This window comes from Ursus maritimus, unplaced genomic scaffold, assembly GCF_017311325.1.
Source record: "Ursus maritimus isolate PB19 unplaced genomic scaffold, ASM1731132v1 scaffold_9, whole genome shotgun sequence".
In the NCBI taxonomy this organism is placed as follows: Eukaryota; Metazoa; Chordata; class Mammalia; order Carnivora; family Ursidae; genus Ursus; species Ursus maritimus.
Genome location: NW_024427107.1, coordinates 68,021,378 through 68,033,318, shown reverse-complemented (window position 1 = coordinate 68,033,318; position 11,941 = coordinate 68,021,378). Strand labels below are relative to the sequence as shown.

Sequence of the window (11,941 nt, the reverse complement as noted above, 5' to 3'; positions counted from 1 at the left end):
ATGAGAGTGGGAAGGAGAGAAGGAGGGAGAGAGAGGGATGGAGGGAGGGAGATGGAAGAAGAGCGGGAAAACACATTAACTGAATGAAGAGAGGGAAGAGAGGAGGGAGAGAGAGGGAAGAAACAACTGGGTAAAGTACAGGAGTGTTCTGAACTGAATTGTGTCCCCCAAATTTCATATTTTGGGGCCCTAATTCCCAAGGCGACTGTACTGAGATAGAGCCTTTGTGGAGGAAATTAAAATTAAATGAGGTCATAGGGTGGAGCCCTACTCCAATATGACTGGTGTCCCTATAAGCAGAGACACCAGTGGCGTACACACAGAGCAAAGACCACGTGAGGACAAGGGGAGAAGACAGCCGTCTACAAGCCACGGAGAGAGCGCTCAGGAGATACGAACTCTGCCAACAGCCTCAGTGTTTAAGACACTGAATCTCTGGTATTGGGTCATGGCAGTCCTGGCAGACTAATACAATAAGTGAGAGAAATGTTCAGCCCCACACACAGACAAGGGAAGAAGAAAGGGTTGTGTGGCTACTGTGGCAGTTTGCAGCTCAGATGTCCCTCCACAGAGAACCTGCTGGAAGGAGCTCAGGGAGCCTCCAGAGCCACATCATGAGGATCTGGCAGATGCTCACGCTGACGGCCCAGGGCCTTGTTCTCAGGGCTGCTCCCGGCTGATGACTGAGCACAGCACGGAGACTAGGACCAGGCCATTTCATCCCTCAGTGCAGGAGGCCTCGAGGGGACTGTCTACTCTGACTTCCTCATCTGTCGGCTGAGACTTCATCAGAGCTGGGGCGGCAGGGGGTGGGGGATGTCTCAGGCTCTTCCTGCCTCTTCCTACTTGCCCTCTGCTTCCCGGGGCCAGGCCCACAGCACAGGAGGAGCCTCTCTCCCCCTCCCCGACTCACTCTCCTTTTGGTCCTGCACCTGCATTTCCTCCAACAAGCCTCTTGCCCATTCAATTCTGTCTTGGCAGCTGCTTTCCAGAAAACTGAAACTGACAGAGGTGTGCAGAGGGGGGCATCCACTGAGTGCTCTTTGCTTCATCCTCGTCACCTCTTTCTATTACTCTAGCAGGCTGGGGAGGAGGCAGGTTTCTTCCCACTGTCCGGAAGAAGAAACTAAGCGTGATGGCGACGAGCAGCTTGCCCCACTGTCACGAGGCTGGTCACGAAGGGGCTACATTGTGTCTCCCAAAGTGAAGTGCTTGTTCTGTGCCTTCTCCCAGTTCACACGGCTCTGCCCCCCCACCCCAAGGAGCGCCACTTCTGCTGAGCCAGTGAGCAGCAATTTCTAATGCTGGACAGCTCTTGTCACCTTTCCAAGGGGTTGTCTCCAAGTGGCTTCCACAGCTTCGGGCTTCACCCCCCACAAGTACACAGCCGGTCATACTCTGAAGCCTGGGAACTCATCCCTTGAGATGAGACTTGAAGCATAAAGAGATGTTCTAAGGGCAGACCGGGGCAGCAGGACCTTCTTGGCAAGGGAGGCCAAGGCCTGTGGTCAGAGCGAGACGAGCGTGTGGTCTCATGATGGGGAGAATGGAGGGATAATAGGACTAAATGTGGAGCCCAGAGCTATAACACAGAGAAACCCATCTCCTTACTTGTGAGCCCCTAGCGTCCCAGCGGTGCCTCGCACGCGGCCGGCGCTTGATAAATATGTACTACAGTGATCAGCCAAGAAACATAAGCATGGAGCTTATTAGGATCTGTTTGACTCCTGGGTTAACGTATTCAGAATAGAAATAAGCAGTGGGCTTATCCTCTTTGCCTTTCCTCCTTTTTTATTTCATTCCATCATTGAAGTCTGGGGTGAATTCAAGGTAGAGATAAGTCAGGGACAGGCAGAGCTGGTTAAAAGAAAGTAGACTTTGATACCACCCTGCTGATGCTTCATTCCATCTGTTCTGAAGGTGCGAAGTACAGCAGTTCCCAAAGAGTTAACTCCTGGCAATTTCCAAATCTGCAACCTTCAGAGGCCAGCAGGTCCCTCCATCTCCACCTCGAAATCAATCACACGAGATTTTCTGAAACCATCAGTCTAAGTTTTCCTTTGATCATTATCTTGTCCCCTGTTATAAACCCGTTCCCTGTCCTGCCCCAGCAGCAGGGGAGACAAGCTGCCTGTTAGCAGACTGACTGCAGATTCCTTGGAAGAGGCCGCCTGCTGGTGCTTTCACTCTGCAGGACTTCAAAGGGGAGCCCCACACATTTAAACACCATGGGAGAGAAATGCTGGAAAGAGGTGCACGCTCTGCCTACTGAGGCCTGACAGTGTTGTTTCTCGCCTTCTGGCAGAGCCATTCTCCAAGGAGCCACAGTGATGAAAAACACTGGTTCAGGAAATGGAGTAGATACAACAAGCGGAAGTGGAATTTTCACCAGCACCAAGTGCCTCTGGACTGGGAGGTTTCTCTCCACTGGACCTCAATTTTCTCATCTATACAGTGAATAGATTAATGATCTTTTCAGTGCCCTTCTTTTTTTTCTTTCTTTCTTTTTTTTTTTTAAAGATTTTATTTATTTATTTGACAGAGATAGAGACAGCCAGCGAGAGAAGGAACACAAGCAGGGGGAGTGGGAGAGGAAGAAGCAGGCTCCCAGCGGAGGAGCCTGACGTGGGGCTCGATCCCATAACGCCAGGATCACGCCCTGAGCCGAAGGCAGGCGCTTAACCGCTGTGCCACCCAGGCGCCCCTTCAGTGCCCTTCTGATCTTGGGCATATGTCTATTTCTGGGGAAAGGGATGGATGGATGGATGGATGGATGGATGGATGGATGGATGGATGCATGGATGCATGGATGGATGGATGGAGAGCAGAGAACTAAATTCAGTAGACAGGTGATAAAAGGTAATAAAGATGATGATAGAGATAGCCAGCTTAACAGAACAATAGTTCACTGTGTAACAGGGCTAAGTAAGATAATACAGAAATCACCTCATATTGCCTCACAGATGGACAAGAACTAAAAATTACTAAAGCAGTAGAGAAGCTCATTGGTTCTTAGAATCCTCAAGAGAAATGAGCCGTATGCAATTGACAGATTCGTATATTCAACTGCCTGCTTGCCGTCTTCACTGGAATATCTCACATGTGTCTATCTCAAAATCAGCCTGTTTCAAACCCAAAACTGACCCCAATCTCCCCTTTGTCTCCCCCTCTCAGGGACAGGGACTGCCCTCTGTCAAGTTTCTTAGACCAGAAAACTGAGAGCAGCTCCTGACCCTCCTTCTCCTTAACCCTCATGAGTAGCTTTTCACCAAGTCCTTTGAAGTCGACTTTGAAAATACTCAAATCACCCACTTTTCAACCATTCATTGACCTTATCCTAAGTCAAGACATCATCGTCTTTTTTCTAGACCACTCCAGGGGTCTCTATCTGTCCTTCGCCATTTGCCACCACCCCTTACTTTAATCCAATCTCCACACAGCAAGGAGAGATTAGGCCACTTGCCCACTCCAAACTCCTCAGGGTCCCCTTTTGTGCTTTGGATAATCCAAATAGTTTGCCATAAGCAGCCAATCCCTCCCTGTGTGGCCCAGCTGACTTCCCAGCTTCATTTGTGCGGTGCTCCCGCTCACTCCCCGTGCTCTAACTACAACGCTATTCTTTTATATACTCAGATAAGACCAAGTTATCTCTCACTTTCGAGCCCTCACTCCCATACTCCTCAAGCCCCACCCATCCGGTCCCTTAAACTGATTGATTTCTACCCATCCGCCATCATAAACATCACTCAAAAGATATTCTTTGACTCCCCAATTAAATTAGGCTCCCAGTTACGCTCCCTCTTAGAACTCTCTACTTGTCATTGCGAATCCCTGTGACAATTTGGAACTCTCTATTTATAAATTTGATTGCTTGTTTAAAGTCTGTCTCCTGAATCAGCCTGTAATGCCCACCAGGGCGGAGACTGTGTTTTTTATTGCTGTTGTTCACCTCTGTATCACCCGGCACATAGTTGCAAATATATGTAAGTCATTAAATATTTGTTGAATGGCTGAACGAATGAAGTTATTGTATCTCCAATGTTTTCTCATAAAAATTAGTGCTGAGGTTCAATGTCTTAGACAGTTCATCATTTTTTACAGTTAAACCTCAAAACTACTTGGAAAAGAGGGTATCTCCAAATTGAACATTCTAGGTCGTCGAGATCAAGGGATTCAGAGTCGAAGAGAAATTAAGAGCCTTCTTATCCAACCTCCAACCTGAAACTCAAAGTTTTTATTTTTCTAATCTCGCTGGCCTTCACTATAAAAAGTATCCATCAATGATTGTGCTGAAGTGGTGGGATTACAGGGCCTTTTCTTTTTAACTCTTTTCCAGTGGATTGTTATGCCATCACTCTCGTAATGAAACTAAGGAGTATAAGTGCATTTTCATTCTCTGGCTTAGCGAATAGGGTCGAATCTGTGCATAGGTGGAAGAATTGCTGGGATTCGGTATTAACCATCAGCACCATTACCACAAACAAACATGTACTGAGCAGGACCTATTTAATGTGATGATCTAGGATTTCTTTTTTTTTTTTTTTTGCAACAAAGTAACTGCAATCCAAAAAGATGGAGGATTTCCTCCCACTCCCTCCCCAGGTTACACAGCTGATAAACATAACACTAACTTAAATGTCTGACTTCAAAATCCACACAAGGCAAAAATTTAGAAACGAAGGGAGATCCCTGAAGCAATTTATCAATAATCACACAGATCACTGCCAAGTTCTACACACACATTTCTTTTTTTTTTTTTTTTAAGATTTTATTTATTTATGTGACAGAGAGACAGCCAGCGAGAAAGGGAACACAGCAGGGGGAGTGGGAGAGGAAGAAGCAGGCTCCCAGCAGAGGAGCCTGATGTGGGGCTTGATCCCAGAACGCCGGGATCACGCCCTGAGCTGAAGGCAGACGCTTAACAACTGCACTACCCAGGCGCCCCTATGCACACATTTCTAAATTCTGTTTCCCACCCACCGAATTGCCTCTTCCCCTCTAGTAACATCTTTCTTACCTAGTTCCTATTTTATTACATTTTTAGTGAGTGATTAGAAAGTCAATACCTATTCCATGAAAATACTTGCAAAATAGAAAGAGGTATTAACCCACAGTTCAGCCAAGCAGAGGCAATGTCGTTTATTTTAACAGTCCAGATGAGTAGTTTCATGCTTATAACATCATATCTGCTGTAGAGATTATTAGCGGTAACATGTCTTTTCGTGTAGAAAGCAGATACCAGTGTTCTTGCTATTTTTTAAGTTATCGAACAGCAATCAATCACGTCCCCTGAAATGTTGATCTAACAATCGTTGCTGGTTAATATTGACCAACTAATTTAAAAGTTTCAAAGGAGATGTATACAATTTGCCCAAGGTGACTTCAAATAATGCCCAATCCAGTTAATGTTTACATCCCCAAGGTGCTCACCTCCGCTAAAAACCAGCCTTGCACATCAGCCCCACAGGAAAGGACAGCTCATGCCAGAGTTGAGGGTGGGCTCCAAGATAAAGAGCAACCCAGCCGGAAAGCCCGAGGTTCAAACACATCTGGTTTCCATTAACTGCGCTTGCAACAGCCTCTTCAAAGGCAAAGAGCATTCCTCCCTCCAACCTAAAAATTCCTGCTTCCTCCAAGATGGCAGTTCCAGGAAAAAGTCCTGAATCAGAGAATTGAGTTCTCAAAGAGTTACCCTTTTATGTTGATTTCAGACAAGTTTTATTTTGTGATGCAATTGATACATGCTTATCACAAACAAAAAACAGAAAAACACCATTCATCCCAACATGAATTAACTGATATCTCATCACTATTGTTTTTGGAAATATGTAACAAAATGAAGTCATGCTAATTGTTTTCACATATCGCTATATTGTCACCATCTTTTCTAACATTTTAAAGTAACCTGGTTCCCAATTGAGAGTAGGTGTGTTAAGGTCATCCATCAATCCTTTTTGACATTTGTACATTTAGATTGCTTCCAGTTTTTCCCCATTATAAACACTTCAGCAATGAGCGTCCTTTCCTTCAATTCATTCTATAAAGATTGGGCTTCTAAAAAATGTCTGGCATATCGTACCTAAATTTTTGCTCGTATTTTTAATTACTCCCTTAAAATAAATTTCCCAGAAGTGGAATTGTTGGTCAAAGCACACTTTTCAGAATTTGATTGGAGTTGCCAGTTGCTCCCCCCGAGAGATTATATCCGTAGATTCTTCCATCAACACCACCTGAGATTATCTCCCTCACCTGGACTTCACCAAGGAGGGCAAGCAGGTGCAGCCGCTTTAGAGCTGTGCTACTCGAGGTGGCTTCAGACCAGCATCATCAGCAGTATGTAGAAATGCAGATTCTTGGGTTCTACCCTTGAGATCTACTCAATCAACATCTCTGGTTGGGGGGACCCAGTAATCTGGATTTTAATAAGCTCTCCCCATGATTCTCTTGCTCATTAAAGTTTGAGAATCATTGACCTCAAGCACAAGAAACAGATCTATGAGTGCCACCAAGCAACATACATCCTCCCAACTTCCCTCACTGCTTTGTTCTTTCTCAGTAACCTTTCCTGAAACTGGCTAAGAGCTAATTCTGCAACAGAGACCCCAGAGGGTTATAAACTCAGCTTTTCAGGGAGTTTGGCAAGACAGCGAACTGCAGAACTGAAGTGGACAAAATATAGAGGCAAGTAGAAGGGAGAGAGGGAAAGGGTCTTCTGCATGGGGATGGAGAGGAAGGGCCACAGGGTTTCTGCGAGAAAGGTGGCATGTGGAGCCTGGATGGTTACTTGGAAGGCCAGGTTTAAGATCTGCCCCATCTCACTTGTAACTCTATAACCTTGGACAACTACTTTATACTATTGATCCTCGGCCCCTCTTTTTTTTTTTTTTAATCAGGAATAAACATCCCATGTTGCATTTTGTTGTGAGGTTCACAAATGATAAGCAATGTGAAATGCTTTGGAAACTGTAAAGCCCTGTCTACATTAGGGGGTAACATTATTATCAGAGACCTGGGTGTAGGCGAAGGTTGCCCTTCCTGTGCTTTCCTTCTCCCCATTCTGATCATGAAATTCACTTCTTCCCCCAAACCTTCAAAGGCCCCACTTATCAGTCATCAACATACAGAGCAAACTGCCTCCTTGGCCTCCTTTTAAGAGGTATCACTTACAGTTCCCAGTTGGAATATTATCTCCCTTATCTCCAGACTGCAGAAATGCATGGCCCACCACCTCTCTAGGTTGGATGGAAAATCACTTCGATGGAGCACCCCAGTTGCAGGGAAGAAAAGAGGCTATGAAAGCTCAAAACACTGTTGGGGAAGGCAGCATGACATTTGGGGCTCAGAGCAGGAGCTCAAATCTTGACCCTCTCATTAGGAAGAAGAAGGGGTCTTTGGGCACTATAAGAATAACATGGCCAAAGGAGAACTCTTGATTTCCCTTTGAAAACCTATTTTCATCCAGATTTTCCCCATCTTAGGAGAGAGTGGCATGTTTTCTCACACCAGAAATTTGAATTATCCTTGATTCCCGTCTTCCCCTCATCTTCCAGGTCTAATTAGTCACGATGAACTATTGACCTTAAACAACTTACTTAACCTCTCTGAGCATCAGTTGCTTCCTCCGAAAAACAGGGTATAATAACGTATCTCTTTCCAGGCTGCTTAAGAATTAATTTAGACAGCCTTCTAATCCTTGACCATCCACCCTGCAGGAAGCACCAATGATCACTCTACAGTGTGAAGTGACACCTCTGAGAGCCACTGCATACATATTCATGGGACTCAGGCTATATTGCAGGCACTATACAAGGGACATAGCATTGAAAAGGACAGGAGGATTTCTGTTCTCCTGGAGTTTGTAATCCAGAGGGTGGAAAGGTAGACGGAGAAACAGACAAAAGAAACAACAAGAAGAATTTCAGATCAGAATAGGTGGTATCCAAAGAGAGACTTAAGATAAGATAATTTGATAGACAGTAGATATGTGGCTACCTAAAACTGGGTGGTCGGGGCTGGCCTCTCCAAAGAGGTCACATGTAGGCTGCGGTTTGAATGACAAGAAGAAACCAGCCATGTAAACAGAATGAAGAGACAAGTCACTCCAGACCAAGGGAGTAGCCAGTGCAAATGCCTTTCAGCCTGAGTGAACTTGGAAAGTCCAAGGAGTATCAAGAAAGTTAGCATAGCTGGCACATGGAGAACACAAGGAGAGAGGTAATGAATAGAGTCACGGGATTGGTAAAGTCAGATCACAGAGGGTTTTGCAAACCAAGGAAAGAAGTTGGAATTTGTCTGTTTATTTCTTTACTTCAATGACAAGAAAAGCCAGCAAAGAGTCTTAAGTGGAAGAGGGATTTGGTCTTATTTCCCATTTTAAAAGATCACCCTGAGTGCTTCCTGGGAAATGGATTGCAAGAGGACAAGAGTGGAAGGGAACCAGTGGGGACAGTATTTGTGATGGTTCAGATAAGAGAAGATGGTGGCTTGGACTGGGGTAAAGATCTAGAAGCTGGAAGACGTGGACAATTCTGGATGCATTCTGAATATAAAGTCTAGAGGACCTGTGACCAGTTAGACCTGAAAAGTAGACAAAAGAAAAAAAAATCACGAAGATCAAGGATAACTCAGTTTCTGGTATACAATGCTGTGAAGCTACTTACTGGGACGGCAAAACTCAGGGTAGGCAGATTTGTAATGAGACATAAGGAGCTCTGTTCTAGCCACATTATTTTTGTGATGCCTGCAGCATCCATGTAGTGATGTCAAGCTGGCATTTAGATAGGTCTTGAGTTGCGGGTGTGTTGAGGGCTGGAGGTAAACATCCAGGAGTAATCGGAATCCCAGATTCCACTCAAGGACCTACTTCTTAAATGTGTTACACATTGATATGCTCCAGACTCTTGGCTATACCTTAGAAAAATACAGGTGGAAGACATAGCTTCTGGCTTCAAGATACTCTCACTGCCATGAGGAAAAGAGGCAGATACACAGAAAAGTACACCATACCATTTGTCAGCGCTAGGATGGATGGAGGTGTTTATGGGGTGCTAAACTGTGCGACCTTCAACCATGGCCTTGGGCTCTTTCTGGTCCCCAGGTCTGTCACTCACAAGCCGGGATAGTACCACCTGTCTTGCCAACAGGGCCACAGGCACATTTCAAAGGAAATGATGTAGATGGGAGTGAATGAAAGACACAGAGCCTTGCATTATTACCCCACTGCAAAGATGGAGAAAGCTGGCGTGAAGAGTGTATTCAAAGACTTAGCAGCAAAACACAGGGCTAAGTTCTGGCTGATAGGACTTAAAGGAGCCTGTCTATCTAATCATTGCAGCAGGAAATGTAATTCTTTACAAAGCCAATGTTGCTATGAGGGAATTTGCATGAGGTCGCAGATAGGATGGAAATGTTTCTCTGCTGTTGCTGCAGCTGAGTGATAGCTCCGAAAAAATAGGCATGCTGTACTTGGTGGCTGTTTGCTTTACACCAGCTCACCCTTGACCTCTAGCAAAAGTTTAACCTTTAAACTTTCCACCAACGACATCACGTTGTCCAATTGGGAGAGCAATGAGCCGTGGAGAGGACATGCCGATTCAAACTTTGACACTATCCCCTAATAACTGCGGCATGTGACTCAGTCCCTTAGCCTCAGTTTCTGGAGTTAAAAGATGGTTGTGATAACCATCTCCCAGGTAACTTTAAGGATTTATCAAGACAATGAAAGCATTGTGGAATCATGGCAGCAACTGAGAGTGGACCCAGGAGGACGGGCAAGAGGAAGTAGAGCGGTTGGTTCTGGTGGAATTGTCCAGAATTATTGATTCAGACTTTCTATCAAAAGGTGAAAATAAATGCAAATTTGGGGAATTGACACTGAGAGGCCCATTCTACAAGTGGGCAGCTACGTCCTTGCTGCGGAGTATGGAGATGCTCTTGGGACCTGTGTTACATTTGAAGCCAGTGTTGAACATAGTGAAGCAGAAGGCAGTAATAAAACAGTGCTAAACTATAAATGCCATACAATGCAGAAGTTCAGTATGACAAGAACTCTGTCGACAGCAAAGAAGGAAGGAGAAGAAAGCACAGGTGGTGTGGAATGGCTGCAAATCAAGGGCAATGAGTTCTCCTAGAGACCCAACATGATTTGTAGCTTTCTGCATGAAAATGAAGATGACGACATTGTAGCTCCAGCCTCAGATAAATCTCTTGAGTTGGAAGAGCAAAAGATTCAAAGGAAAGATAATTCAAACCTGAGTTATGAACAGGGGAAATCACTGAACTTGGAAGTAGAGAATTCTGGTTCTCTTATTGATATCCCTTCTTCCGAGATGGAAGGTTATGTTTTTTATGGAAACTCAAGATACTGCCTTGGAAAACACTCTCAGATGAAATATTTTTCATTATAACTAGTAACAAACTTTTTGGAGTTTTTATATAAAATAATTGACCGCGTAGCTTTCAATCGTTTACTATTTTACTAGTTTTGGTGGTTATACATGCATTTCTGATTATAGCACAGTTTAACATACCAGCGTAATTAAGGACCCAATATGAATTGAATTTTTAAAAATCTGGTGCAAATGACTACAGAGTCCTTTAAATTGAAAGTTTTATTAAGGTAAGTGTATAAGTTCTTCCTTGCAGCCATCACTAATGACTCCAAACTTAGTGGCCTAAAATGACACAAGTGTATTATCTTACAGTTTTGCAAGTCAGCTATGTGAGATAGGCTGGGCTAAAATCAAGGTGTTGGCAGGACTTCATTCTTTTCTGGAGGTTGGGGGTGGGGAAGACTCTTGTCTCCTTTTTCATTTAGTTGTTGGCAGATTTCAATTCTTTGCCATTGAAGCATCAGTGTCCCATTTTCTTGCTGGCATCTGAGGGTCATTTCCATCTTCTAGAGGCTGCCTACATTCCTTGGCTTATGGTCCTCTTCTTTTCAAAGCCAGTAAATCTCTTGCTTCTACCATCATCCTATCTCTGACCCATCTTGCTGATTATCTGACCCAGTATCTGTTCTTTCCTTCTTATTTTGTAACAATCCCAGAATTCTTCAGGTTAGCCATGTGCCCATAAATGTGTATATATGTATGTATGTGGCCATATGACTAAGTTCTGGCCAGTGACATGGAATTATAAGTGTTGAGTGGTGGATGCTTCTGGAAAGTTTCCTTAAACTTTAAAGCATAAAGGGAGACGGGCCAGTTGATCTTCTCTTTTTTCCTGCTGGAACATGGATGTGGTGGCTAGAGCTTCAGCAGGCTGTTTGGACTATAAAGAAACCTTGGAAATAGAAGCCGTGAGTGGCAGAGCAACAAGAGAAGATTGGATCCTGATATGATGTCGTCCTGGACTGCCAAGAATAAAGAAGGTTAATAATAAAACCCTCTCTTTCTCTCCCTGGTGAAATGACTTCACGTTTACCTTTTGGCACTGTTTCTCTGGAAATCTGCTAGAGAAGATAATAATAGAATGTCAACCGTGAAGTCAGGCAGTATTGTTTGTGATTAAAAATGACCCCTCATTGGGGCACCTGGGTGGCTTAGTTGATTAAGTGTCTGACTCTTGATCTCAGCTCCGGTCTTGAGCCCAGGGTTCTGACTTCAGGCCTGCATTGGACTCCACACTGTGCATGGAACGTACTTTAAAAAAGAAAAAAAAAAAAAGGCTCCTTATTGGTAAACTGTGTCTAGACCAGGAAGACTACAACGGCTATAAATGCCCATTGGAAAATATGGACTTTGGACTTAAGCACTGTGTATTTTTTATTTGTTTGTTTGTTTGTTTGTTTGTTTGTATTTTGGGCTCCATGCCCAGCATGGGGCTTGGACTCATACACCTGAGATCAAGAGTCGTGTGGTCTACTGACTGAGCCAGCCAGGCGGCCCAAGCACTGTGTTTCTTATTACGAAGATTCCTGAAAGCTACACTTGTGGCTATT

General features: G+C 44.4%; 1 pseudogene; it reads left to right on the top strand.

The window, feature by feature from the left end:
* Window positions 1–9,668: 9,668 nt before the first annotated feature.
* On the top strand, window positions 9,669–10,406 carry LOC103661698 (annotated as a pseudogene).
* Window positions 10,407–11,941: the final 1,535 nt, after the last annotated feature.